The sequence below is a fragment of the Camelina sativa genome, chromosome 5 (assembly GCF_030686135.1).
Source record: "Camelina sativa cultivar CO46 ecotype springtype chromosome 5, ASM3068613v1".
NCBI classification, from domain to species: Eukaryota; Viridiplantae; Streptophyta; class Magnoliopsida; order Brassicales; family Brassicaceae; genus Camelina; species Camelina sativa.
In genome coordinates, this window is record NC_141884.1 from 22,428,633 (window position 1) to 22,439,586 (window position 10,954).

Consider the following 10,954-nt stretch of genomic DNA (forward strand, 5'->3'; position numbering starts at 1 on the left):
AACTGGACTACCAAAGTGGCCTGGCTCGGTATGGATGGCTAGGTACGGACGGCCCGACTGGACTACCAAAGTGGCCTGGCTGGCCATGTGATCAATCTCAATTTACAATGGTGATCATAATCCCAAATCACACTCCCCCTCAAGCTTAGTCATTGGACTCCATGACACAAGCTTGAACAATTGATCACCTACCTCATTAAAACCCTTAGTATAGAAAACCACTTGGGAAAAACTATACTTAAGGGAAAAAGAGTGTAGGATTTCAGGGTTTAGTGAGGTCCATGAGCCCAAGCTTAGGGTGAATATATTCACATACTTGTGGACTGGCTGCCTTTGTGAATATATCAGCAAGTTGTTCTTTGCTCTCGGTATGGCATGGAAGAGTGACACCAAACTGAATTTGCTCTCGCACCTTGTGGCAATCAACTTCAATGTGCTTCGTTCTTTCATGGAATACGGAGTTGGTGGCGATGTGAATGGCTGCTTCATTATCACAATGCATAGTGATAGGTGTTGATGACTTGATTCCAAGATCCTTCAATAAGGCCTTAAGCCACATGAGTTCAGTGGTTAGCTTCCTCATGGCTCTATACTCGGACTCCGCACTCGATACTGAGACAACCTTTTGTTTCTTGCTTTTCCAGGTGACTAGGTTCCCTCCTAAGAATGTGCAGTACCAGGTGGTTGAACGACGATCCCCATGGTCTCCAGCATAGTCGGCATCACAATATCCTACCAGTTCGGTGCTCTTGTTTCTACCCATCCATATGCCTTGTCCCGGTGATCCTTTGATGTACTTGAGGATTCGGTTCACCATGTTCCAGTGATGTCTAGTTGGGTTTTGCATGTGTTGACTCACCTGATTCACAGCAAAACAAAGATCAGGCCGAGTAATGGTTAAATATATAAGCTTACCCACTAGGCGTCTATATCGCGTGACATCTTCGAATGGAGGCTCCCCCTTTCCAGCTGTCTTGTAGTTTTCCTCAAGTGGTGTGGTCACAGCCTTTGCTCCAAGCTTTCCTGCTTCACTCAATAGATCAAGTGCATATTTTCTTTGTGATAGAAACAGTCCTTCATCGGATCTATACACTTCTATACCAAGGAAATACTTAAGTTCTCCAAGGTCTTTAATATCAAAAACTGACTTAAGAAATTCTTTAGTATCTTGAATTCCTACCTTGTCACTTCCAGATATGATGATATCATCAACATATACTAGAATGACTACTATACCTTTGTCACTCGGTAAGGTGAAGAGTGTGTGATCTGATTCTGATTTGCGGAAGCCTCTCCCAAGCAAGGTCGTACTCAATTTGTGGTACCATGCTCTTTGTGATTGCTTAAGACCATAGATAGCCGGGTGGTGGCCGCATGTAAACCTCATCCTCAAGCTCACCCTGTAAGAACGCATTCTTCACGTCCATTTGCCATAGATCCCAGTCTAGGTTGGTGGCCAGGGAGAGAACAACCCGAACGGTGTGGAGTTTGGCCACTGGAGCGAACGTATCCTTATAGTCCTCCCCATACGTTTGCGTAAACCCATGAGCCACTAGTCTGGCCTTGTAACGCTCAATCTCTCCATCACTTTTGTACTTGATCGTGAAAATCCACCGAGATGTGACTGCCTTCTTTCCCTTCGGTAAGTCAGCCTCGTCCCAAGTGTGATTTTTCTCCATGGCCGTCGTCTCATCTTGAACAGCATCTCGCCAAACCTTATGGTCCTTGGCCTCGTCATATGTTTGGGGAACCCAATGTTTGTCAATTTGACCAAGAAAGGCTTGGTGTTCCACCGGAAAATGGGCGAGTGTACATACGGCCTGAATCGGGTGTGCAACCGCCATGTTGTTGTAGTAGACTCGAGTGTTAGGACACTTGAGGCGTTGGCTGCGTCGGAGTGGAATGATCTCCTCATGATCATTTCCTGAAGCTTCAGTTTCTGTGGGGACATTTTCTTCACCAGCGGGCAACTCATTGTCAACATGGGTCAATGTGTCTTCCTCCGCATGTGTTGTGGCCGTTGGACTGGAGGCCGGGTTAGGATCAGTAGTGTGGCTTGGTTCAACTTCATCATGAAGAGTAGGTTCTCTTGGTGAGTTTGGCTCAGTCGGCGGTGGGTTGGCCCGATCATTTTCCACCCCTAGCCGTTCAAGGATGATCCGGAGGTTTCTGGCCTTATCGAAGGCCGAGGTAGACAAGTCTTGTAGTTCTTCCCAGTTCCACGCATCATAGAAACCTTGGTTTTCTACAAACTTTACGTCACGGGAGACTATAACTCGTCTTGCTGCTGGATCATAGCACTTGTAGCCCTTTTGTGTTGTGGAATAGCCGATAAACATTGCTTTTGTACTCTTGGCATCAAGCTTATCCCGTAATTCTCGTGGTCTCAGAACAAAACACACACAACCGAAAACTCTAAGATGATCAAAGGTAGGTTTTTCTTTGTTTAGTACCTCAAATGGGGAAACATCTTGCAAGATCTTTGTAGGCATCCGGTTGATAAGATAACATGCGGCTAGAACAGCATCACTCCAAAAATGTTTTGGTACATGGGTATGAAACATCATAGACCGAGCTACCTCCATGAGATGTCTATTCTTCCTTTCAGCTACATCATTTTGTTGTGGGGTATGAGGACAGCTGGTTTGATGAATTATCCCATGTTTGTTGAGATGTTGTTTGAAGGCATGACTTGTATATTCTCCACCATTATCTGATCTCAAAATCTTAATCTTGGCATTATAATGGTTAGTTACATAATTTTAAAAATTAATAAAAGCCTCAAGAACCCTATCTTTAGAGGGAAGTAAGGTTAGCCAAGTATACTTTGATTTTTCATCAATAAAAGTCACAAAATACTTTTGATTTTCTCTAGATAAACATGGAGAGGTCCAAACATCAGAATGAACAAGATCAAAACAATTATCATAAATAGTCAATGACTTTGAAAACACAGATTTGCAATGCTTACCAAGAATACAAGCCTCACATTCTTCATTTTTAAAGGAAATTTTTGGAAACATAAGTTCAAGAGCTCTAGAGTGAGGATGTCCTAGTCTAGCATGCCAAATAACATTGTTCACATTACTAGAAATTGAATTAAAACACGAAGAGTTTGAAGAGGCTAAATTTAAATCCTTAAGCAAATAGAGATCATCTTGAGTAGAGCCTTGACCAAGCACTTTACTTGTCTCAATATCCTGAAAATAAACCTCATTAGGACCAAATATAGCATAACAATTTAAATCAGTTGTAGCCCTTTTAACTGATAAGAGATTAGAAGTAAAACTAGGCATGTAGAATGCTTTAGACTCCTTATCAAATAATTTTAAATTCCCTATTCCTTTAACCGGTATTTGTTCACCATTAGCAATGATCACATTTCCTATGGCCGGTTTGATGTCACTAATCAATTTAGAATCACTAATCATGTGATGAGATGCACCAGAGTCAACTATAAGGGGTTTGTTTGGTTTTAAAGTGAGAAAGGAGTTATCGGAGGCTTCCTTGAGAGCTTTGATGAGTGCATCGAGGTCAGACTTCCTCACGAAGTCAGTGTTGGCAGCCAGGGCAGTTCCATTCATATCCGAGACTTGTTGGTTAGGCTCTGCGCTCGTCGACTCCACAGCCGCTTGATGTGCTCTCGGTGCTCCACGGTTGTTCATCGGCCGGTTGGCTCGGAGATGTGGGTGAAGAATCCAACACTGATTCTTGAAATGGCCTGGCTTCTTGCAATGGTTGCACACTGGAGGATTCTTGTCTTCACCTTGATAGTAGCCCTTGTTTGCGGTCACTACTTCTGCCTTATTAGCAGTTACAAGCTCCCCCTTGCTACCAAACAGCCCCATAGAGCCATGCTCCTTTTGAATCTGGCCACACACATCCTCTAGGCTAGGAAGCTTGTCCGACCTCAAGATATGTTTGATGAGGTCGTTGTAGGATGGATTCAGTGTCAGAAGGAGGCTGAACACCTTGTCTTGTTCACGCCTCTCGTTCAAGATGGCCGGATCAAGTGTCGCCGGCCTAAGCATCTCAAGCTCAGCCCAAAGAGACCGAAATTTCCCAAAGTGTTTGGTGAACTCCATGTCTTCTTGGCTTAGGTTATTGATGGCTCTCTTGATCTCAAAGACTCGGTTTAAATTGGTAGTATTACCGAACACATTTTGTAATGTGTCCCATAGATCCTTAGTTGTCTTGCAGTAAGAGTAAGCTTCGAGTATTGGAGCATCAAGGGAGTTCTGGATAATGGCGAGAACACTTTGGTCTTCTTGGAACCACTTCTCTTCACCACTTGCGGCTATAACTTTGCCGTCTTCGGTTGACTCTCCTTTTGGAGCTTCACTTGATGTGATATGGGTCCATAGCCCTCGGCCGCATAGTGCCGTCTTTGTGGTTCTTGCCCACAACAAATTGTTCTCTCCTTTGAGAGTAACTAGAACAATCAAGGTCTTGGTGCCTTCCATGGAGTTTTGTCCGTTGGTCAATACTATTATCCAACGGTTAAAGAGAGATAAAGATCAGATCGAAACAGAGAATGAAAAAGGGTTGAAGTGGAAGTACTAGGTGGGTGAGAGAGTTAGGATTAGGAACGAAAATGCTCTGATACCATGTAATATTAGAGAATTAAAAGGAACTTAAGAGTATAATGAAAGAGATTAAGAGGATGAGAGTAAGCAAGCATGGACGAGAGAGAGAGAGAGAGAGAGTGTGGAGAGTGTAGGAGAAGAATAAATTCTCACTTCTTGATTAAATCAATCCTAGGTACAAACTAGATATAGACATGAGCTGTAGAATATTCTTTACAAGATGCTAAGTGTAATTAAGACTTGATAGTGACAGCCTTCCCTTAACTTTACATGTGACTATTAAGTTGAAAATTGCTTCCCACTTGCATCAACCCTCCAACGGTCTGATAAGAAGGATCTAGAGACCTTGGAAAGTCTTCTTAAGAGGAATGTGAGACATTGAGTGGGCTCCTCTCTCCTTACAACACAATTGTACGGACGGCCCGACTGGACTACCAAAGTGGCCTGGCTCGGTATGGATTGCTAGGTACGGACGGCCCGACTGGACAACCAAAGTGGCCTGGCTGGCCATGTGATCAATCTCAATTTACAATGGTGATCATAATCCCAAATCACAGCGACTTTATCGATCTCTGGCACCACATTCTTCACCATCTCATCGGACAAATATATGTCGGCCCATTTACAAAGAAAAGGAGTTTTTGATTCGTCTAAAAGCTTTTCTCCATTAAGCTTCTCTTTAGCTTTCAAGAGAACCAAAAAACTTCCGAGGCAAATGTCTATGAACCCAATCTCTTCACCACCAAAAAAGGATTTACCTTTGCTTATGGCAACAAACACATCCTCAAGTCGCAACAACCCTTCTTCCACTTCTTCCATGCCTTTTGCTTTTGTAGCTTCCGATTTTGTGATTTCCGCCGCTCTCAAAGCCGGAAACCACTGCATTTATAGAATGGAAGTTAAGAGAACATAGTTGTGATAGCTAGGGAATTTGTCCTAAATTCTTCAATAAATTATTAATGGATTCATCTTAAAGCTTAATGGTTTCCCTAATGGTTGATTATCTATCTCCACGCTATAATTATAGTTATAAAATTTTTACTCGTTAAAGACATTTCAGACCAATTTTAAACATGAAACATCCATCAATAAATATATTTTGGAAGATAGATTAACAGTTTCAATTGTCTATTTATGAAACAAAATATAAGATATAATCTCGATATGGAATAATAAAAAAGAAATTAGATTTCAATTTAATTGCCATTGCAATCAGTTTTTGTAGCTTAAAAAAAAAGGTCTAATTAGTACGTATTTTTCAATGTTAAAAAGCGGTCTACACGGTCATGTAGCGCCTAAAAATGACCTAGGCATTCATGCGAATTTTGCAAACTTCACATTATATTTCACCTATTTTAAACTGAATTCTGCACACTTTGGTCTAGTTATTATTGCAAACCGAATTTGTAGCTAAAAAAGTGTGATCTCTATATATCTTATTATATAAACTAGGTTCGCAAAGTTAGTAACTCACCAGATCATAACACGTGTCTTTTTTAACGATCAATTATCAAATTTAAAAATTCACCAGATCGTGACACGTGTCAATTTTAACGATTAAATATCAAACCAGATCGTGACACGTGTTAGTTTTCACGATCAGATATCAAAGTTAAAAACTCACCAGATCGTGACACGTATTAATTTTAACGATTAAATATCAAACCAGATCGTGACATGTGTTAGTTTTAACGATCAGAGATCAAAGTTATAAATTCACCAGATCGTGACACTTGTTAATTTTAACGGTTAAATTTTTTTGTGTTAATCCTAAAAAGAAAATAATTGTAAATACACCCTTCTATGATGACATATTTTACACCAAACAAAATTATCTAATTATTTTTATTTTATTTTACAATGCATAGGGACCTGAAGTTACTACTACCCAGCTTAGAAATTGGTAAGAAATTTAATTATATCCTTTTATTATATAAAATATGGTTTCAAAACTTACTAATTCATAATATCGCGACATGTGTCATAATCTTATTATGTTGTAAATTATTAAAATAATAGGATTATTAAAATAATAATAAAATTTTATTATTATGTTGTAAATTATTAAAATAATAGGATTATTAAAATAATAATAAAATTTTATTATTATGTTGTAAAAATTATTAATTCATAAGATCGCGACATGTGTCAAAATATTATTATGTTGTAGATTATAAAAATAAAAATAAAATCTTAATAATATGTTGTAAATTATACAATTTTGTAATTCTAAAGGAAAAGGAATCGTCCAAACAAAAAAAAATCCATAATTCAAAAACATAAAGAAATCATACAGATAATTTTACAATAAAGATACATGTAGTTATCCTAAAGGAAATCTTAAAAAATTATACAATAAAAAAACTTATACAAAAACAATCCTACATTATATTGAATTCTTACGTTATATTGAATTCTTTGGTCTAATCTTAAAAGAAATATATATATATATATATATATATATATCTTTGTCATATATATAGAGAGAGGAAGAAGTCATTCCAATGTGTCAAACTCAGTTAGAATTTTCAAACATGAGCACCACATATATAAACCAAAACTGGGAAAATAACAAAAAGTCAAGATCATACAAATTGTTTGGGATAGAAAAAGTCTCACGCAATGCATGGGTAAAATGAACATAATAAAATATGTTTAGTTATTTTAAAATACATTCAATAATAGTTAACATTAATATTGTAACTAAGATATATTAAATTTTTTTTGTCAACAATTTTAATAGATTAGTTCAAAAGAGAAATATACTTCTATTTCTTCTTTTACAATTTGGAATAGGTAAGATTAATATGTTGACCCCAAAAATAGAAGATTAATAATATATGCATCTTCTTTTTCTAATATATAGACTAATACTGTATTTTAAAATTTATTGTAGTAGTTTTAGATTGGTTTATTTAATTTATGTTTTCATCTTTGAATTATTTGAGATTCATATATTACCGTTCTTATAATTTTCTATTATTTCTTTAATTATGTCAAATTAATTTTCTTCTAATTTCTCAACCTTAATTGGTTGGTCATATAACTTTTTTTTGTGCAAATATAATTGGTTACTATTTGTTCAATCCCAAAAGAAGATAAAGAGGAGAAGGTCATCAACCTAATGGTTGGATAAAATAGGCTAATCAAAGACAAGCTTACAACAAATCGTTGTTGATAGATCCATAAGAGCTCAGAGACAGAGGCTACATCATGGTGTGTCAAATAAACTTCCACGAATACATTGGGAAATTTAACATTAGTTACTATCAAAAGATTTTGTGACGTTTAAAAAGAATCTTTAGTTTCATTGGTTGCAGGAGCAAGCCACTTTGAGATAGCTAAAAGAAATGAACATGTTCCCTCCACACAGGAGAGGTTCTCTCTATGGTGGAGGAGGTTGGATGCAAGGTTATCTCCCCATGGGAGGAAGGTGAGAGAGGTTGGACGCAAGGTTATCTTCCAATGGGAGGAAAGCGGCGTCAAGATTCTCACCATGGTGGAGGAGGTTGGATGCAAGGTTCTCTCCATAAGAGAGGAGGGCAGAACCAAGGTTCTCTCCATAAGAGAGGAGGGCAGAACCGAGGTTCTCTCCATGGTTGGTCATGCACTATTGTGATATAATTTATTTTTCATTCAAAATATTTTTAAGCTAACAATTTTAGTGATTAAAGAAATTATGCAAAAGTAAAAGTAAAGAGATATATAGTAGTTGACTTCATATGGACATTTCTAGATGGTGGTAAATAATATATTTGTAACATACAATATACATAAGTATAAAAAATACACTTTTAATGGTAACATACATAAAAGATTTGTATATATATAAATCAGCCTATTATAACAAAAAGAAAATATATAAATAGTGTACAATAAATTTTAATATATTTTTATTATATTTAATTTTAGTTACAAAACTTTAAACCCGCACATAGGGAGGTCCTTATGTAGTATCATTATAAATGTTAAGCACTTAGTCTAATATTTGTTTACTATCTAATATTTTTATTTTAAAATTTCATTGCACAAAAGTAAAAAATACTGATCACAGATTAAAAATTCTTGACAAAAGAAAGCCTCGTAAGAACAACAAATGACAGACCTTGTCATCAACGAAGGCAGACCAGAAGCGAGCGAGAGCTCGATCATGAGGATGAGAAGGAAGAATGGACGGTCCAGATGATTTCCACGTCTCATCGATGTATTCAAATCAACGATGTTAAAAGACTCGCAAACCGGTTTACCGTTGTGGATGAGAACCGGGACTTTCTTGTGAACCGGGTTCGAGTTGAGAAGAAGCTCACTCTTGGATCCGAACAAATCTTCCTCAACGTAACCATAATCAACCGATTTGAGATGAAGAGCTATCTTTGCTCGTAACACGACCGGACTGTACCATGTTCCCAACAGTTTCACTTCCTCTCTCCCTCCCATCTTTTCTTTTGTTTAAATTATTTTTAGTTTAGGTCTGTAATTTAACCGGTGAAGAAGACCAAGTAACAAGAAGATATTTGTGCTAAGGCCAGTTTTGTGTTTCTCCACGGCTCTTTTTTCTTCTTCTTTTGTCTGTTGACTTAAGTTTGAAGTTAACTTAAGAAATGAGCTACACTAATCCTATTAGAATTATGATTCTAGAGAGATAAGGATCAGAATAAGTTAGAAGTTATCTAACTTATGTGGTTTCCTAGTAGGATCAGGATTTGTGTTTTACTATACAACTTGAAAGAAGAATCTGCAGTTCGTGTCTATTTGGAAAACAGACAAGACAAATGTCTCCTCAGACAACCACTTTTCGAGCAACCATGGCGTTGGAGCTTGTTCATGGTGATTTGTGTGGTCCAATAACACCAAGTACTGCGGCTGGGAACAGATATGTTTTTGTCCTTATTGATGATCATTCTAGATATATGTGGACAATTCTCTTGAAAGAGAAAAGTGAGGCTTTCAACAAATTCAAGAAGTTTAAGGCAGTAGTGGAGCAAGAAACAGGGAAGCACATACAAACTTTCAGAACAGATAGAGGAGGAGAGTTTGTGTCACATGAGTTTGACTCTTTCTGCAGTGACAATGGTATTAGGAGACAGCTCACAGCTCCATACACCCCTCAGCAAAACGGTGTTGTTGAAAGACGCAATAGGACTTTGATGGAGATGACTAGGAGCATCCTAAAGCACATGTCTGTTCCAAATTACTTATGGGGAGAAGCAGTACGGCATGCTACGTATCTGATCAACAGGTTAGCTACAAGGTCGTTGAATGAGAAGACTCCGTATGAGGCGTTTCGTGGAAGAAAACCTAATCTCAGCCATCTTCGAGTGTTTGGTTGCATAGGATTTGCTAAGATGGAGCAACCTCACCTGAAAAAACTCGAAGACAGATCACGAATGTTGGTACACTTGGGTACAGAACCAGGATCAAAAGCATATTGCTTGTTTGATCCTAAAACTCTGAAGGTTGTGGTTAGTCGTGATGTTATTTTTGATAAAACAAGAAGCTGGGACTGGGATAAGAGACAGTTAGAACAGGGTGAAGTCGGAGGTTTCAGGATCAATGTCGGTGGTTTTGGTAATCATGGAATTCAAGGAGCAGAGTTCAAAACAGAGCAAAGTGAAGTCAGGTCAGAATCTGGTAATCATGATGATGATGGAAACAGTGATAATGTTGATGACAGTGGCGAAGAGGTTTCAGAACAACCAGTGATACTAAGAAGAACTACAAGGCATAGGAAGAAACCGGCACACCTTGATGACTATGTTTTACCGGATCATCTGGATAAGTATGCTCTGTTTGCTGAGGAAGAAGGAGAGCGATTATTGATGTGACTAAACAATGAGCCAAGAGATTTTTATGAAGCTCAAGAATCAGAAAAATGGATGAAGGCATGTGAGGAAGAGATACACTCTATTGTTAAGAATTACACTTAGAACCTTGTTGATCTTCCAATTGGAGCAAAGCCAATAGGTCTGAAGTGGGTTTTTAAGCTCAAAAGGAACTCTGATGGCAGCATAAACAAATACAAAGCGAGGCTTGTAGCTAAGGGATATGTGCAGCGGTACGGTATTGACTTTGAAGAGGTATTTGCTCTGGTTGCTCGTATAGAAACAATTCGTCTTCTGATCAGTCTTACAGCAACGAATGGATGGGAGATACACCACCTTGACGTGAAGACAGTGTTTCTTCATGGAGAACTGAAGGAAACAGTTTTCATAACTCAGCCAGAGGGTTTTGAAGTAAGAGGCTCAGAGGACAAGGTTTACAAGTTAAATAAAGCCTTGTATGGCTTAAAACAAGCACCAAGGGCTTGGAATGATAAGCTAAATCAAATTCTCAAGGATCTGCAGTTTAAGAGGTGTACTAAAGAACCA

General features: G+C 38.0%; 1 pseudogene; it reads right to left on the minus strand.

Moving 5' to 3' along the window:
• Nucleotides 1-5,048: 5,048 nt before the first annotated feature.
• LOC104789376 (glutathione S-transferase U15 pseudogene) lies at nucleotides 5,049-9,034 on the minus strand (annotated as a pseudogene).
• Nucleotides 9,035-10,954: the final 1,920 nt, after the last annotated feature.